Below are 17,071 nucleotides of genomic sequence, written 5' to 3' on the forward strand. Positions count from 1 at the left end.
TGCTGGTTCGGCCGATTTCACCCGGATTGTACGGATAAAACTAACACAAATTAGCGAAAACTCTAACCCAGTATTTGAAAGATGCACTGATGCTCGCTGATCTATGGACAAGTTTGGCAGGATACTCATCTGACTTAACTTGTTTAATATAGACTGTTAGTACTTTCATTCCAAGCAGCCTTTACTTTGTAAACACATAAATATTTGTGAGTACAGTCCCCACCGATTTGCCCACTATGCGTGATGGCCATTAGCCTGAATAAGATTATTATCTCTCTTTCTCTCTGCAATGAACCACCCGGTTAATAATCAAGCTTTGTAGCTGCTGATACAGATTTTCCAATGAGAAATGTGTACGAAAGGCTGATATTTAGAGATATTTAGTAGGCGAGAATCATAAATGTATAAATTCAAGTGTAGCCATTGACCAACTAATATTATCCATAATTATTCCTGGGTAACTAAAATGCTAAAGCTCGTTCAAAATGTAGCTGCAAAGACAGTCTAAAGTAGTTTTGACTAAGCTTTGATAACAAACAGCCACAGGCTGCGAGTGAAGGTTAAATTGTTAAATGACATATCCTAACACTAAGTAGAAATTAGAGTTCGCTTAACAAAACTGATTGCAAACGATAATTAGTATAAGGACATAAACTGAGAGAGATCATGGGAGTTAAGGTATTTATCTGGTAGATTGAAGTAAGACAGTCTGGATACCGTCAAGCCTAGGGAGACAGTGCTGATATGGGCCCTTGGTAGAGAGAGGCCTTGTACCGCTTGTACCAGGAGAGGCAGAAATGAAAGAGATAAAGTGAATTCCAATGGGGTGAAACACGACAAACAAGATAACAAGACAGCAGGATAGGGTTGTGGAAAAGTACTGTAAAAGGGAGTGGCCAAGATGCTAGCCTTAGTCTGAGTGACAGTGGTATTTTGACCATTAGAACCAATTAAAGAAGGTGATTTTGTTAAAGACCATATATGGACACTGGCCAAACCAACTTATGATAAGAAATGGGTTAAAACCTTGATACTTGAAAAAAAACTTCACACAGACTTACTGCGAGATCAAAGGAACAGACTTAAGATGACGTCATCTATGTCCGAGAGGTTCCCGAGACCAAGGGCTGTGAACTACTCGTCAAAACTATCGCCTATTGTTAAGTATATTACATTGTAAGCTTAATAATTCTTGACCTATTGCTCAAATATGCTGGCTGCTGCCTATTGGTGTCTTGTCCAAGAACTCTGAGAGATCATTAAATCTTACAAATGTTAATTTGCTGTACTATCAGAGACTGAGTGTTAAAATAACCAATAAAAAGAAACTGTAGCTATGATTTTATTTGTGTCATTGATCTGTGCTAATGCTGACAGTGTCGCTCATAGTCCATAATTAGAGTTGGTGAACTGTACCAGTTATGTATGGAACATTGGGGGAGAAATTTGGTATCACCCCGTTTGGGGCGCTATTATCGGCCGGGCGCAAAGTTTAGCGCTCGTCGCTAATTATCGCTTCCGACTGCAAAATTGGCCCTGGAGGTGATTTGAGAGATAAATCAGACGCTACACACCTCTCTTAAGGTGCTAACGTCGAGAAGTGAGGCGCTACCTCAGAGCGCTGGCGAAGCTCAGGTGATGTCAGTTAGCAATGGAACACAGACAGACTGGCGCCGGCCAGTTCTTAAAGGCAAGGGTCCATGTTGCTGGCCAGCCACACTCTGCTCATTGCAGCCTTGAATCTTGGCCTGGAGAGACCTCTAAAGCAATTGTGCTGGAACCACTAATGGATAGGCCCAGGGAACGAGCTCAGCGCTTCAGCAACCAGGCCTTGTTGGCTCTGGTTGGCGCTGTGGAGCGGCGATGGGCACTGCTCTACCCACAGAGTGGCAGGAGGCCATTGCCAAGTGAATACAGAAGAGTCTGGAAGGAGGTGGCTCAGCACATCTCCTCGAGGAACCTGGTGCCGAGGACCCACACCCAAAGTCGTAAGAAGTTCAACGACCTAACTCGGGTGAGTGGCTGCTTTTCAATACCTCTACATCCCTCCATCTCAACTTCACTCCGTGCCCAGAGGGTTTAAAAACCTCAAATTCCCAGCACTCATCCAAGACCTATGGCCATCTCATAAAACACACACGCACATTCCAAACCTTGCATACATTAAGGGCTATTCAACTATAGGAGGCACATCAGGCAAGCACATGGCTGCATACATTAAGGGCTATTCAACTATGTGCGGGCACATCAGGCAATCACATGGCTGCATACATTAAGGGCTATTCAACTATGGGAGCCACATCAGGGATGCAAACTGCTGCATACATTAAGGGCTATTCAACTATGGGAGGCACATCAGGTAAGCACATGGCTGCATATTCACTCAGACGCCATCCTTTTTCTTGCAGGCCAAGCTCTCTCATAACTGGTGGCAGCAGCAATGCATGGGAGGAGGACCGGCTGACCTACACACCCTCATCAATTTGGAGGTGCACGTGCACAGGATCATTGCCAGCCAGGTCATAGGTGCCATGGCCGCTGGAGAGGTCGAGCTAAAGCCACTCTTGTACCTCCCTACTTTCAGAAAGTGAACCACCAGCTGACCAGCCTGTCTCTCAAACTACCAGTGGCAGCAACGCCCCAGGCGAGGAGGAAGAGGAAGCCGGAGCCTCACCATCTGCGCCTCGCGAGGGAGCCCATTCCGAAACTGGAACCACGCCTTCCCTGCAGAGGAGCAGGGGCATAGGGTCTGATGAGGGTAAAGCTCCTGGACCAAGCAGGCTGCAGCAACACCATGGGGGTAGGGAAGCTCGGGGGCCAGCTCCCCGGAGGTTGAGGAGGCAAGCGAGTCCTGCTGCACAGGACTCAGATGAGGACCGCGCCATAGCGGCCATGAATAGCCAGGCCTTGAGCATGCACACTGAGCTCATGGGTGCAATGGCAAGGGTGCCCAAAAGCATGGGTGGACTGGCTAGGAGTGTGGAGCTGTCCACTGCAGCACAGGCCGACACAACGCAATGGCTTAGTGCTGCAATTCAATCATTGGCTGGTGCCATCCAGTCTCAGACTGCCCTCATGCAGTCTCAGATTGATGTCACACAAGCACTGACTGCTGCCATCCTCGCTGGGTCGGCCACATTGCCCCAGGGCTCTAGTGGTGCCGCAGCAGGCCAGCAATCTGTGCTCGAGCAAATTGCTCTGGATGCTTGTGGTAAACCACTGTATTGTATATTGCCACCTCTGGGTGGCGCTGTGTATGGAGGCATGCCTCAGCTGACTCCACCCACCACTGTGTGGGTTTCGTTCAGACTTGTTCAGTCACTCACGAAGAAGCATGGTCTCTTCTTAGCTAATAAAAGCCTTATTCATCTCTTCTTTCGACTCATCATCTCTTCTTCGACTCATCACCTTTTATGAAGTAATTGATAAGCGTATCAATTTTATTAGCTAAAAGTTAAATGGCGACACCTGAGGAGCAACAACAGCAACGGATACAGCAGACATTGCTGAGAGCCCTCAGACCACCACGCCTGGACCTCGACCCTCAAGATGTGGGTGCATCAGCCAAGTTTGAACACTGGCTGAGCTGCTTTGAATCCTTCCTCGCAATCTCACAGGTTACAGAGGAGGATCACAAACTGAAAATTTTGACCGCCCAGGTGAGCCATCAAGTATATATGCTAATCCGGGACTCTAATACGTACGTGGCGGCCCTCGAGCTACTAAAAGGGCAATATACGCGCCCAGTGAACACAATTTACGCCCGACACCTCTTGGGATCCCGCAGGCAGCAACCGGGAGAATCGGTAGGGGCATTTGCACGGGCGCTACTGGCACTCTGCAGAGACTGCGATTGTAAAGCGGTAACGGCTGTGGAGCACGCGCAGGGACTCGCCTGTGATGCCTTCGTCAGGGGCCTCCAGTCAGACCACACCCGGCAGAGACTGCTAGAAAGCAAGGAACCCGACCTGAAGACGGCCATTGCCCTTGCGCTCTCGTTAGAGGAGGCCCACCGAAACCTCGAGGCATACCCCCGTAACGGCGCCGAGACATGGCAATCGAAACCGTGGGACACGGGACCGCCGCCCCCGGCACCAACCGCTGCAGCGACCCAACCGAGACAGCAGCCTCCGGTAAGAACTGCTTCGATGCCCAGTAACCAGGCCCAAAAATGCTATTTCTGTGGCCAGTTAAAACATCCCAGAGCGCACTGCCCAGCTAAGACAGCTACCTGCTCGGGCTGCGGGAAGAAAGGCCATTACGCTAACGCCTGCAAGGGGAAGCCAGCCAGCAGCGCAGCGTGCGGGCCGTGGGAGCAGCCATCTTATCCGCCATTTTGTGTACCCCCGGCCGCATGGCATCCGCCGCCATCGTATCCAACGCACTCAACCGCCATTTCGTCACCGGAACCGACCACCGTCTCGGCGGATGACTATAGTGACTCACTAAGCCACATACTGGCCTCCGTGACGCTGGATCAAGGCCACCCTCACCATCTATCCAGCTCCATGATGGATATCGCGGTAAACGGCCGCGCCACCAGTTGCCTGATCGACAGCGGGAGCACAGAGAGTTTCGTCCACCCCGACACGGTACGTAGCCACTCCCTCACGATTCTGCCAACGCACCATCGCATTTCTATGGCGTCCAAGTCCCAGTCAATGGACATCAGCGGCTACTGTGTGGTGACCCTGTCAGTAGGGGGCACTGAATATCAAAAATTTAAACTGCTAGTCCTGCCCCGTCTTTGCGCTGCCGTCCTGCTAGGGTTGGATTTTCAGTGCCACCTTAAGAGTGTCACACTAGCATACGGTGGACCCCTCCCCCCACTCACAGTCTGCAACCAACAACTTTTAAATCGCCCGCTGCAAACCACCTGCAGCCTTTCCACATTAAAAGTCCCCCCCCCTCCCCTGTTCGCTAACCTCACCGGCGACTGTAAACCCATCGCTACCAAAAGCAGGCGGTACAGTGCCGGGGACAGAGCTTTTATCAGCTCTGAGGTGGAGCGGCTCTTGAAGGAGGGCATTATCGAAGGTAGCACTAGCCCCTGGCGAGCCCAGGTTGTAGTCGTTAAAACCACTGCAAAACGCCGCATGGTAATCGACTACAGCCAAACCATAAACCGGTACACCCAGCTGGACGCGTACCCCCTCCCTCGCATATCTGATATGGTCAATCAGATTGCGCAATACAAAGTATTCTCCACCATCGACCTTAAGTCAGCGTACCACCAGCTGCCCATCCGCCATGAGGACCGCCAGTATACTGCCTTCGAGGCAAACGGCCGCCTCTACCACTTCCTTAGGGTCCCCTTCGGCGTCACCAACGGGGTTTCGGTCTTCCAAAGGGAGATGGACCGAATGGTTGACCAGAACGCGCTGCGGGCAACCTTCCCCTATTTGGATAACGTCACCATCTGCGGCCACGACCAGCAGGACCACGACGTTAATCTAGCAAATTTCCTCCGTACGGCCCAACGGCTGAACCTAACGTACAATAAGGAAAAATGTATGTTTCACACCAAGCGCCTGGCCATCCTCGGCTGCGTGGTGGAGAACGGAGTCATCGGGCCCGACCCCGACAGAATGCGCCCCCTAATGGAGCTACCCCTTCCCCACTGCCAAAAAGCACTGAAGAGATGCCTGGGGTTTTTCTCCTACTACGCCCAGTGGGTGCCCCTCTATGCAGACAAAGCCAGGCCCCTCATCAAAGCCACCTCCTTCCCCCTGACACCAGAGGCGTGTGCAGCCTTCACTCTTATCAAGAACGATATCGCGAAGGCCGCAATGCACGCGGTGGATGAGTCCATCCCCTTCCAAGTGGAGAGCGATGCCTCCGACTTCGCCCTAGCCGCGACCCTTAACCAGGCGGGCAGACCCGTGGCCTTTTTCTCAAGGACCCTCCAGGGCCCCGAGACGAGACACTCCTCCGTCGAAAAGGAGGCCCAGGCTATTGTAGAAGCGGTGCGTCACTGGAGGCATTACCTGGCCGGGAAACGATTTACCCTGCTCACTGACCAGCGTTCAGTAGCTTTTATGTTTAATAATAAGCAGAGGGGTAAAATCAAGAACGACAAGATCTTGAGGTGGAGAATCGAACTCTCCACCTACAATTATGATATCTTGTATCGGCCAGGGAAACTCAATGAGCCCCCAGATGCCCTATCACGTGGTACATGCGCCAACGCGCAGAGTGATAGGCTGCAGTCCCTCCACAATGACCTCTGCCACCCGGGGGTCACCAGGTTTTTCCATTTTATCAAATCCCGTAACCTGCCCTACTCCATCGAGGAGGTCAGGACCATGACCAAGAGCTGCCAAATCTGCGCCGAGTGCAAACCGCACTTCTATAGGCCGGACAGAGCAAGCCTGATCAAGGCCACCCGCCCCTTCGAACGCCTGAGCGTCGATTTTAAAGGGCCCCTCCCCTCCGCTGACCGCAATGTGTACTTCCTCAACATAGTTGATGAGTACTCCCGTTTCCCCTTTGCCATCCCTTGCCCAGACATGACCAGTACCACGGTCATCAAGTGTCTGAATGACATCTTCGCTCTGTTCGGGTTCCCCAGCTATATACATAGCGACAGGGGCTCATCGTTCATGAGCGACGAACTTCGGCAGTACCTGCTAACAAGAGGTATCGCCACGAGCAGGACCACCAGTTACAACCCCCGGGGGAACGGCCAGGTGGAAAGGGAGAACGCGACGGTTTGGAAGGCAGTCCTCTTAGCACTAAAATCTAAGGGCCTTCCGACCTCCCGCTGGCAGGAGGTCCTCCCTGCAGCGCTTCACTCCATTCGGTCACTGCTTTGTACTGCCACTAATGCGACCCCTCATGAGAAAATGTTCGTTTTCCCCCGGAAGTCTACATCGGGAACCTCGCTACCGGCATGGTTGACTTCTCCTGGGCCCGTCCTACTGCGGAGGCACGTGAGGACGCATAAAACGGACCCCCTGGTCGAGCGGGTGCACCTCCTACACGCCAACCCCCAGTATGCCTGGGTGACATACCCAGACGGGCGGGAGGACACGGTCTCCATACGAGATCTCGCACCCTCGGGTACCCCTGAATTACCACCGTTATCCCCCTTACCACCGTTATCCCCCTTACCACTGTTATCCCCCACCACCCCTCCCAACCCAACCCCTGCAGACGGCATGCCAAAGCCCCAGGAATCTTCGCCAACCACCCAGACACCAGACCCGACGTCGGATGCTGCAACACCACCGCCGCCACCACGACGATCAGGACGTCAGACAAGGCCTCCTGATAGACTTAACTTGTAGTACCCTTCACCCCGCCGGACTTCACATTAAACAAGGGGTGAATGTGGTAAACCACTGTATTGTATATTGCCACCTCTGGGTGGCGCTGTGTATGGAGGCATGCCTCAGCTGACTCCACCCACCACTGTGTGGGTTTCGTTCAGACTTGTTCAGTCACTCACGAAGAAGCATGGTCTCTTCTTAGCTAATAAAAGCCTTATTCATCTCTTCTTTCGACTCATCATCTCTTCTTCGACTCATCACCTTTTATGAAGTAATTGATAAGCGTATCAATGCTGAAGTACTGCCCAGTGGGAGTGCCAGTGTGGCAGTCGAGCAGGAAGGTGCTGTCCTCTCTCAGGATGACAGCATTCCTGCTCCCACCACTGCCACGTCCCCATTGCACTTGCCATGGCCTGCAACACAGCCAACCCAGACTGTTGCCATCCATGCAGAGTTGGTGTTGTCTGCAGCCGGGCCCTCCAGGCCCAGGGCTGGTTGAGGGCATCCTTCAAGGGCATCTGCAGTCTCTGGAACTGACATTCAGCAGTTTTCCACCAGCCTTGCTGCAGCCACTGGGGCCCCATTACGGAGGATCAGTAGGGTGGGAAGGGGGGAGGTGCACAGGGGATGGAGATCACCCTCGAAGGGCAAACAGTAGGAGGCCTAAAGAAATGGTGAGAATGTTTATGGTAAAGGTCGAGGTTCGTGTGATTACATTTGTTTACTGTTTTGCCGTTTTTCTCCATCTTGTGAGAGTGAGTTCTGTTAGTTCATGATTTGTTGTGTTGGTTCTAATTGTTTGTCCTAAATAAATGACACACACACAGTTTGTTAAATAAAAAAGTTTTTGTATTCAAAATTTACATTTTTGGTCTTTGGAATCATTCCAGCTTTGGCCAGCAGGTTGCTTTCCATGATGTTGTTCTTCATGCCAGAAGCCATCTTTTGAGTAGGGGCCTAGAAGCGGCTTCTTATCAGCCGTTCATGGACGGCCCTTGCACTGACAACATTGTGCGCCTCCCTCCCACATTGGTGCTGCTTCTGATCCTCATCCTCATCCTCCTCCTCATCCTCCTCCCCCTCCTCCTCATCCTCCTCCTCCTCTTCCTCCTCCTCATCCTCCTCAGGTGGTGCACCAATCCCTGGTGGCATTGGCTGGGTCCTCAGGATTGCCAGGTTGTGAAGCATGCAGCACACAACTATGAACAGCGAGACTCGCTCAGGAGAGTACTGCAGGGCTCCTCCTGAGTGGTCCAGACAGCAGAACCATTGCTTCAGCACGCCGATCGTCTGCTCAGTTATGTTTCTCGTGGCGATATGGCTCTCATTATACCACAGCTTGGCAGGGGTTTTGGGGTTACGGAGTGGTGTCATCAGCCAGGCGCAGAGTGGATAACCCTTGTCCCTGACGAGCCATCCACTTGGGTGATGCAGTGCCTTGAAAACGTGTGGCACACCAGTCTGGTGCAGGATGAAAGCATCATGGCTGCTGCCAGGATAGCGGGAATTGATGGCGAATATGAGCTGTGTGTGGTCACAGACCAACTGTACATTTAAGGAGTGGTAGCCCTTGCGGTTTTGGAATACCTCTGCATTTTCATGCGGTGCCCGCAATGCCACATGCATGCAGTCAATGGCGCCCTGCACCATGAAAAAGCCTGCTATCCTAGCAAAGACACATGTGCATTCATGCTATTTGTCCTGGGTCATGGGGAAAGAGATGTACTGGTGTCTCCTTTTATACAGGGCATTTGTCACCACCCGGATACAACAATGGACAGCTAACTGGGAGATATTGGCATTGTCCCCAGTAGCTGCTTGAAAGGAGCCGCTGGCATAAAAATTCAGAGCCAATGTCACCTTCACTGCCACTGACAGAGTCATCCTGGTCCTGAGTTGAGGCTGCAGATCTGGTTGCAGCAGGTGGCGGAGATCGGTGACCACCTACATGCTGAAGCGCAGCCTGCACAAGTACTGCTCCTCAGACAAATGAAGGTATGAGAACTGCTCCCTGAATACCCTGGGAGAGTAAGGTCTCCTGTGTAGAGACCCGTTGGCCCTCCTCCCTCAGGCCATGTTTGCCACTCTCTCTCTGTGTCTCTGTTGCCTCCGATTCTGCAGGTGCAGGACGACGCCCCGATTCAGTGCAGCCCCCATAGTCTCTTCTAAATCACTGGAATGAAGGTCAAATCAAAATGAACCTACAAAGTGCTGCTCAGCACCCAAAACTCCTTCACACAGCGTTGAATCTCTCCAGAAGCCTCTCTCTCTCTCAGAATGCGTGGTGCAAAAACTTCACCGACAAGAAAAGGCAGGAAGCGTCCGCCTTTAAATAGCGCTCCCCCAGCCCCTTCCCAACTGCAAAACGTTCCGTCTACCTGTTGTTGCTAGTGGCAGGTGGAAAGGCAGGGGGTACAACTCAATATCCGGTCCAGGGCGCTACCGGGGCGTTGCACGCTCGACTGATGTCAAGATCTGTGGGTGGAGGAGATTGTGGCGGTAGTGTTTAGCGCCGCCACAAAATGTCTGGTCAATTTCGCGAGCAGCGCTAACATTGCTGCGCTTGGGTGCTACCTTCCTAGCGCCCCATTAGCGCACCCTGGATGCGCTAATGGGAGGCGCTAAGCAACCACATTTTTTCCCCATTCAGTCCAGCCTTTAACACAGGCAGCAAACTTAACAGCTGTTGATTGTGAAGTGAAACAAGGCCCTTGCACTGGTCGCTGTAGCCATAGTGATATTAGAGAAAGTTTAGGAAGGAATGGTTGGGAAGGTCCAGAGGATTCAGACAATGGAAGAACCTAACATTGGGAGAGGCTGCAGAGGCCTCACACCACCCTTAGACCTATTGGAAAAACAGCACCTGGAAGGGTTCAGCCTTTCTGTGGAGGTATTGCCTTGGGTATGTGCAATGCTGGAAATTGCTTTTAAGGTAGTTGAGGTGCTACACAGACACCTGGGGGGTTAAATTGGAAAGCCCCGAAGACGGGCGCAGGGATCGCGAAGTGCGATTAACCCACGCCCGTTGATTGCAAGCCAACTTCGTGCTGCCTGCTCATTTGAATGATCTCTGCGTCCAACCAGCGCTAACTGCGCTGTTCATTGGCTGGGCGCATCAGCAGGGGGCAATAGAGTGAGCACCACTTAAAGTTAGCCTGCACTGCTTTAAGCTAACCTGCACCTCTTAAAGCGGTGAGGCATTGTGGCTGGAGCAGGTGCTGGGAGCTGTGGTTAAAGTGAATCTGCCCTGGGAAAGAGTGAGAAGTGGCCAAGGTCAGTGAATGCATCTTCAAATGCCATATCTTAGCAACTGCAACACTAGCCTCACAATAATAATACAATACAATACAAATCGCTTTATTGGCATGATAAGGTACATCTTATGTTGCCAAAGCATCAAAATACATTTATGGTTGAACACATAAACGCGGTTCCATTCATACAGTGTATAAACAGGTATATCCCTGAGTTTATAAATATATTTTCGCCTTGTTTATATATACTCTTGTCTTAGTTTACTGGTTGTCCCTCTGTTCATGGCAAGCTGTAATATAGTGTGCCGCCAGTGTTACACAGCTTCTCTCCTCCCCCAGTAGGAATGGGAGTTTTTGGTTGTCAGTCAGATTTCTGAATTCAGGGCATATTTGTGAGAATTTTTGATAGAAATTCTCTCTGATGCCCTGATATTTTCCACAGGCTGTGAGGAAGTGCATCTCTGTCTCAACTACTCCCTGACTGCAGTGAGAGCATATCCTGTCTTCTCTTGGCAGCCTGGTCTGCCTGTGTCTGCCTTTTTCGATCGCTAGGCTATGTTCGCTAAGTCTGTACCTTGTCAAGGTTCTTCTCAGTTTGTTATCCTTTACCATGGTCAGGTAATCAGCTATGTTGTATTGTCTGTTTAGGGCCAAGTAGCAATTGAGTTTGCTTTGGGTTTTTGTTGTTTCTGCCCAATATGACAGATATTTTTCCTTTTGCTTAGCGACGATTGTGTTGGGTCGAATTCTTTGTGTTACCCTGTCACTGTCCTGGGACTGGTTATTGTTAGTATTGTTATTAGTTACTTTATTGAGTCCCAGGACTAGTTGACTGAGGGTATTCTTCTTTATGGTCAGCTCTTGGCATTTCAGGGCGTCGTAGTGATAGCATTGGGGGTTGCTCATTTGTAGGTGATTCCAAAATTTGGTGGCTCTTTTTTGGATAGTGATTATTAATGGGTATTGGCCTAGTTCCGCCCTGCATGCGTTGTTTACTGTTTTCCTTTGAGTCCGGAGGATACTTTTACAGAATTCCGCATGTAGGATCTCAATTGGGTGTTTGTCCCATTTTGCAAAATCTTGTTGTGTTAGTGGTCCCCAGACCTCACTGCCATAGAGTGCAATTGGTTCAATTACTGATTTGAAAATTTTGAGCCAAATGCTAATTGGGATTTCTATTTGGATTGATTTTTTGATGGCATAGAAAGCCCTTCTTGCTTTCTCTTTCAGTTCATTCACAGCCAGTTTGAAGTTTCCCGTAGAACTGATTTTTAAGCCCAAGTATGTGTAGTGAGTGGTTTGTTCAATTTTGGTTGTTCCTACTGTGAAATTTATTGTGGGTCCATGTTGTTTGGATCTTTGCTGGAACACAAGGACTTTGGTTTTTTGGGGATTTATTGTCAGGGCCCAAGTCTGGCAGTACGACTCCAGCAGGTCCAGGTTCTGCTGTAGACCCTCCTTAGTTGGTGACAGCAGAACCAGGTCGTCGGCATAGAGGAGGAATTTAACCTTGGATTCATATAGGGTGAGGCCGGGTGCTGTAGATTGTTCAAGTAGTTTTGCCAATCCATTAATGTAAATATTAAAGAGTGTCGGTGAGATTGGCGAGCCCTGCGTCACCCCCCGCCCCTGTGGGAAGTATTTTGTTTGTTTATCTCCAATTTTAACTGCACATTTATTGTTTGTATACATTGATTTAATTACATCATATGTTTTACCTCCTACCCCGCTTTCGATAAGTTTCAGGAATAAACCGTCATGCCAGATGGAGTCGAAAGCCTTCTGGAAATCTACAAAGCATGCGTAGATTTTGCTTTTGTTATGGTGAACGTGTTTGTCAATTAGGGTCTGTAGGGTGAAGATATGATCGGATGTTCTATAGTTTGGCAGGAATCCAATTTGGCTTTTACTCAAGACATTGTGCTCCTCAAGGAAGTTTATAAGTCTTTTGTTTATGATGCTACAGAATACCTTCCCCAGGTTACTGTTTACACAGATGCCTCGATAGTTGTTTGGGTCGATTTTGTCCCCACTTTTGTATATGGGTGTTATGAGTCCTTTGTTCCAGATGTCAGGGAAATAACCGACACTCAGAACCAAGTTGAAGAGTTTTAGGATAGCCAGTTTCAGTTTGTCGTCTGCGTGTTTAATCATCTCGTTTAGTATGCCGTCTGTCCCGCAAGCTTTTCCTGGTCGCAGGTCCGTGAGTTTTTCAAGAAGTTCTTTTTCTGTTATTATGGCATCTAGCGGGTTTTGGTTATCTTTTATGGCCATTTCAAGCTTTTCCAGTTTTTTGCGTATTTGGTGTTGCTCTGGTCTTAGTGTGTTTTTCTGGTATAATTTTTCAAAGTGGTTTACCCATGTGTCCCCATTTTGAATGGACAAATCGTCGTGTTGTTTTTTGTGTAGTGTTTTCAAGTTGTCCTAGAAACAATTCGACTCAATGGATTCCTCCATGGAGCTGAGTGTATTCTTAATAAATTGCTCTTTTTTGGTCCTGAGTGTGTTTCTGTATTGTGTTAGCGTCTGACAATAAGTAAGGCGTAATTCCTCGTTTTCTGGATGTCTGTGTTTTTGGTTTGATAGTTTTCTAAGTTTTTTCCTCATGTTATGGCAATCATGGTCAAACCATTTTTCATAGTTTTTTGTTTTGGGTTTGTTCTTGCGAGCTTTCAAGTTTGCATTTGTTGCCAAATTATCAAAAATATTGTTTAGTTTACTAACTGCCCGGTTTACGCCTTCTTTATTGTGAGTGTATATGTTATCCAGAAAGGTATCTAAGAGAGCTTGAGTTGATGCATTGCTAATTGTTTTCTGGTATTTTTCCGTGTCGTTTTTGGCCCATCTGTACGATTTTTTGGTGTTGTACAGTTTACTGGGTTGTGTTTCTATGTTGTTTGTTTCTGTCTTTTTGAGAAACATAGTAATTTGGCTGTGATCTGACAGTGTTGTTTGTGGTTTGACTGTGAATGCTCTGAAAGAGGATGGGTCCAAGTCTGTAATCATATAGTCTACTGTGCTGCAGCCAAGAGGTGAGCAGTAGGTCGATCTTCCTAGGAGGTCTCCTATGAGTCACACACTGCTCAATTCACCACACCCCCGTCACTCACCTACCAACAATCTCTATCAATCAGGCCGCATACCTAACATTTATAGCTTCATCTCACCCTCACACACTTAACACTGCCGCAATCCTCACACCCACATCTCACACCTTGCACACGCTGCCAGCTATTCAACCAACAGTCACATCAACCAAACAGATTGCACGAGACTCACTGATACACTCCCCTCTCTCTTGCTGGACAAGGTGGTGCACAACCAGAGGCTGCAGGAGCCAACTGGAGGTGGACAGGTATGCCTGCATGTCCTCACACCCATGGAGGAGATGGTGCTAGTCTTTATTGGAATGACCAATGCTGAGGCAGTGGCCAGGGGCTGAAACCATCCAAGATGGTGGCAAACTCAGTTCACACATTTGTGGACACAACCATGATGCAGCACCTGATGGTCAATGTCATAGCTTACATTGCAGCACAAGCAGCAGCCACCCAACGTCTGAGTGCTGCAGCCGAAGGTCAGTCAGCTGAGACTGCTGCCATCGTGGCTGTGGATTACTGTGTGCAAAGGGGCTTGCAGGGGGTTACAGCAGTCGAGCAAGCTGTCCTCCAACAGATGGCTGTGAATGCTGAGGCACCACCCCAGGGGAGTGGCAGTGGCTCCATGGAGCACAAACCTGCTGTCCTCTCTCAGGAAGAAAGCATTCTCCCACCCCTGCCACTCCACCAGTGCCCTAGGTGTTGCCCGTCAGCCAGCCAGCCCAGACTGCTGCCGCCTATACCGAGATGGTACAGTCTGCAGCCGGGCCTTCTATGCCCAGAGCAGCTTGAGGTTGTCCTCCAACGCCAACTGGAGTCTTCCCCACTGAAAGTCAGCAGCCTTTCAGCAGTCATGTTGCAGCAACTGGTAGAACTTCGTAGAAGCACTAGGACAGGAAAAGGCACATAGAAGACCGGCAATTAGGGAATGTACAAGGATGATTAGTTCACGTTTGTATGGAATATGGCATGATTTGATTCATAAATTTGGTTTGGAATGTTTATTTTGTGGTGGCTATTATTTTTGCATTGTGGCCAAGCAGATGCTGTGATGGTCAGTGACAGAGGGAAGGTAAAGTGTGGGACTGTTGGTGGAATTGAGAATTGGGGTTGTGGTTACTGGTCTCGCACTCAGATGAGTTCTTCACGGACAGCCTGGGCAGAAAGTGACTGTCTAGGTGCCTCCTCCCTTCCTCTTCCTCCTTTTCCTCTTCTTTCTCATCCTCCTCCTCCTCCTGCTCCTCAGCTGCTCGCTTATAGCTGGTGGCAGGCGCTGTGCCCTCATGATGATGAGGTTGTGCAGCATGCCGCAGGCCACCATGATTCTTGAGACCCGCTCTGCTGAGTACTGCAGGGCTCCTCCAGAACGGTCCAGGCAGCGGAAGTGTAATTTCAGCATGCTAGCGGTCTGCTCCAGCACATTTCATGTGGCAGCATGGCTTTCGTTGTAAGCATGTTACACACCGGAGTCACCAACGATGTCATCAGTGGATTGCCCTTGGCGCCCAGTAGCCACCCTTTGGTTTGCCATTTGGGCTCAAATGCAGCTGGCACAGCGGACTGCTGCAGAATGAAGGCTTCAGGACTGCTGCCAGGCTACCGGGCATTAACGTGCATGATTCGCTGCCTGTGGTCCTACACCAGCTGAACGCTGAGGGAGTGGAATCCCTTTTGGTTCTGGTATGGGGCCGAGTTGACATGTGGAGCCCACAAAGCAATGTACGTGCAATCAATGGCACCCTGCACCATGGGGAAGCCTGCAATACTAGCGAAGCCACGTGCCCGCTCTGCCTGCTTGTCTCTGGCAAGAGAGAATGAAATGTAATCAGCTCTCTTTGAATAGAGAACCTCAGTGATCTCCCCTATGCAACAATAGGTGGAAAACTGTGAGATGTTGCAAGTATCTCCAGCTCCAGCCTGGAAGGAGCCAAACACATAAATGTTCATCACCACAGTCACCTTCACATCCAATGGTAATGCGATCCTTGCCCTGCTCTGAGGTTGCAGTTGTGGCTGCAGCAGGTGGCAGGTTTCAGTGAGGACGTATTTACTGAAGCGCAGACGTCTCACACATTGTTTCTCGCTGAGGTTCAGGTAGGAGAATTGCTCCCCGAACACATTGGGTGGATCTTGTCTCCTGCTGAGGGCCCTTCTTCCCCTCCTCCTCCTCCCTCTTCCAGCAGATTGTCCTGCTCTGCGTGGCCTCTGTTCGTTCCCCAAGTTATGCTGCATTCCATGGGGAATGCCTACTAGTACCCATATCTGGGAGCGACTGGTTTGTGCAGAAGCCTTGAAGTCATTCCTTCAGCACCTGCCACACCACTCTCTGTAGACTTTTTCAATTTAAAACAACTCTAGAAAGCATTAAACACTTGTAGAATCGTAGCGACAGTCAAAAGAAATCAACCAGTAAATAACCTGTAAGTAGTTGATGATCCCTTTAAATAGCACTGGTGGGGACTCCTTCCTGCTGCTGAATGCGTGTTCAGCTGTGCGAGGTTAAGAGAGAGCGTTGGTTGGACCGTGGAGTTCCAAAACGGCAAATCTGGTGTCATTATCTGCCTGCTCTGCATACTTCCGGTGGACGTTCACTGCGTGCGCACTAACGCCTGCACCTATATGGCGTCCGGCGGGATTCACCTCACAAGTGTGCGCGCATGCCACGGATGCCATTTTAAAGCTCTAAGGGCAGTTGTAGTGCCCAACAAATGGGCGCTAACGAGCCCAATTTCTCATCTTAATTGCCTTTCATTTTCCAGCCTTTGAGATGGTGACCTGCACCAGCCCTGTAAGGAACATTCAGACCATCCTCTAACACTGGCAATTCAATTTACAGCTCTTTGTTTGTGGAGTGAAACATGGCACATGTGTCAGGAGGTGGCAGACATCTGCAGCATCCTAGAAGAAGACCTGCTCCCTGCTGGACCTGGTGGCCACACGTCACCAGTGGCTGTGAAAGTGACCACCGCCCTCAATTTTTTGCTTCCGAGTCATTTCAAAGTGCTGCCGGAGACATTTCCAGGATCTCCCAGTTGGCTGCACATCAATGGGTTGTTTTTCAGGGCCAGCAATTATATCAATTTCGCCTCTGATAAAGTTAGTCAGTATTGGCGGCCACTCAGGTTTGTGTCTCTGGCTGGCTTCCCACAGGTGCAAGGCATCATCAACTGCACACGCATGACAATCTGCGCACCCCCACCAGGAGTACTTTTAAACCGCAAGGGGATCCATTCCATCAATGTGCAGCTGGTGTCGTACCACAAGAAAAGGTTTATGCAGGTTTGCGCCAGATTCCCGGGGAGCTGCCATAATGCTTTCATCCTTGAGCCGTCTAAGCTCTCTGACCTCTTTGGACCTGCAGCAGATTTAAGGGGTGACTATTAGAAGACAAAGGATACACCCATCAAACTTGGCTGATGACACCCGTGAGAAATCCAAGAGCACTATA

This window comes from Somniosus microcephalus, chromosome 8 (assembly GCF_052327205.1).
Source record: "Somniosus microcephalus isolate GS21.2 chromosome 8, FLI_Smic_1.0, whole genome shotgun sequence".
Lineage (NCBI taxonomy): Eukaryota > Metazoa > Chordata > Chondrichthyes > Squaliformes > Somniosidae > Somniosus > Somniosus microcephalus.